At 44.9% G+C, this 2,176-nt stretch overlaps 1 long non-coding RNA gene across 1 annotated transcript; it reads right to left on the bottom strand.

Annotated features, from left to right (window-relative positions):
- Nucleotides 1-1,007: 1,007 nt before the first annotated feature.
- Nucleotides 1,008-1,967, bottom strand: LOC122450868. The gene is made up of 3 exons (XR_006272246.1): nucleotides 1,863-1,967; nucleotides 1,331-1,438; nucleotides 1,008-1,175 (listed from the first exon to the last, which is right to left on the bottom strand). It is a non-coding gene; the product is annotated as an uncharacterized LOC122450868 (long non-coding RNA).
- Nucleotides 1,968-2,176: the final 209 nt, after the last annotated feature.

The raw sequence follows: 2,176 nt of genomic DNA, 5'->3' as shown, positions 1-2,176 counted from the left end.
TAATAGGAAAGAGGGAGACTAGGACAAGTTGGAGGGGCTGGGGTCCATGGAATCTGACACTTAAACAGACAGGAGGTCACTGATTCCTCCCAATAACCTTGTAAGTGGGTAATATTATTATTCCCAATTAATAGATGAGGAAATTAAGGCTCAAAGTAGTTGTATGATTTGCTCTGGCTCATAAAGCTTGTAAGGGGTAGCAGCAGGACAGGGACCCAAGTTTGTTTAACAACTAAGAACAGTGTTGTTTTCACGGAGAGGGAAGAGTGAAGTCGTAAGAAGACCCATTTAAGCCAAGGAGGCCATATACCCAGCTAGGTAAACATCGTGGCCCTCCACCTTCCCATCCCAGCCCTAGGGAAGCCCAGGGTGCCCTGTCCAGAGGCTCTGGATGCTGGCATCAAGTTCTCCTAGTGTCATCTGGATGTGGTCCTGTGTGCCAACATGACAGGTAAAGGTCACGGCTGCAGCGAGGGATTTCCCATCTGTTGATAATCAAGTTCTTCAGCCAACCACTCCAAAATTGAAATGCATGTTTAATAAGCTGGCTCTCTGCAACAAAGCAATTTAACTCACTGATAATTATGCAGGTCCACCTCCTGCTCTCAGGATGCTGGCTTCATTCACAGTGTCCTCGATGTGGCATATTGAAAACCCTTACATCTGTCCTGGGTGCTTAAATTCCCAGAGATGTGATTATTATTTTGGAAATGTCAAGAATTCAGAGTCTCACAAAAGGACCAGCTTTCCACTCGGTTTGGCAGTTAAATATAGGGTGCTCAGTTACGCTTGAACTTCAGACAATGAAGCTTTATTTTTTTAGTATAAGTAGGTCCCAAATATCACATGGTATAAATTTTTTTTGTTAAGTATTCAAATTTGATTGGGCATCTTGTACTTTTATTTGCTAAGTCTGGCAGCCATATTTTCCACATTGAATTAAGATTTCTACTCAGTCACAGATTTCAGCTGAATCTTTAACTCCAGGACAGCAGGAACCTGGAGCATGTGAAGGAACTGTGGCATTAGTGTAGTCCAGTTTGTACTGGCCTTCATTTTTTGTAGTTGCTCAAAGCAGCCATGTTTATCCCATGGGATCCAGACTCTCAGCAAGAGTCAATTGACTGGGGTGACCATGTAAGTCGAATTGGTCCAATCAGATCTGTTTCTGAGAACTGGGAGTCAGAGAAAGCCAGTTAGTCTTTGCAAGTGGTTGAAACTGAGGGGATGGCTCATGAGATAGCCCATTCATTATTTCTTCCACAAATATTTCCCTTTTCACCAAGCTAGGCTGAGTTTATTTTTGTTGCTTGAAACCAAGGGGGCTCACCTGAGAAAGGGTGGTAATCCTAGATTGTGTTTAGTAGAAGCACGCAGGAATCCTCTCCTGGGACTGCCATGCTCATCTCATCCCCACTGTCTTAGTTCATTCAGGCTGCTGTAACAGAATATCACAGACTGGGTAGCTTATAAGCAATGGAAAGTCATTTCTCACAGTTCTGGAGCCTGGAAGTCCAAGGGCAGGGTGCCAGCATGATTGGCTGAGGGCCCTCTTCTGCGTTGTAGACCTCTTGTGTCCTCACGTGCAGGAAGGGGCTAGAGATCCCTCCAGAGCCTGTTTTATAAGGGCACTAATCCCATTCACAAGGGCTCCCCCCTGGTTTAAGCATCTCAGAAAGGCCCCACCTATTAATACCATCCCCTTTAGGGGTCAAGAGGACAACATATGAATTTTAGGAAGACACAAACATTTCAGATGATAGCACCCACCCACCCAAATGCTACTCATTCTTTAAGACTAGGTTAAGTCCCATTTTCTCCATCTTAATCATCCAGCACATTTAAAAAAACTGATTGATTACCTGGTTATCAAGGTCTACCTGAACTGAAGGGCTTCCCTTGTTGCAGAGACAGTAAAGAAGCCACCTGTGATGCAGGAGACCGGGGTTCAATCCCTGAGTTGGGAAGATTCCCTGGAGAAGGAAATGGCAACCCACTCCAGTATTCTTGCCTGGGAAATCCCATGGATAGGAGCCTGCCGGGCTACAGCCCATGGGGACATGACTGACATGACTGAACAGCACACACCTCGACTGAAATGTGAGAACATGGAATTCTACCAGAGAAGCAGGACTTAGTGGAAGCTATAAAGAAGACTTTGAAACCTTTTTCAACC

Source organism: Cervus canadensis, chromosome 12 (genome assembly GCF_019320065.1).
Source record: "Cervus canadensis isolate Bull #8, Minnesota chromosome 12, ASM1932006v1, whole genome shotgun sequence".
Taxonomy (NCBI): domain Eukaryota; kingdom Metazoa; phylum Chordata; class Mammalia; order Artiodactyla; family Cervidae; genus Cervus; species Cervus canadensis.
Note: the sequence above shows the minus strand (reverse complement) of the source record. Positions and strands in the feature narration are given on the sequence as shown.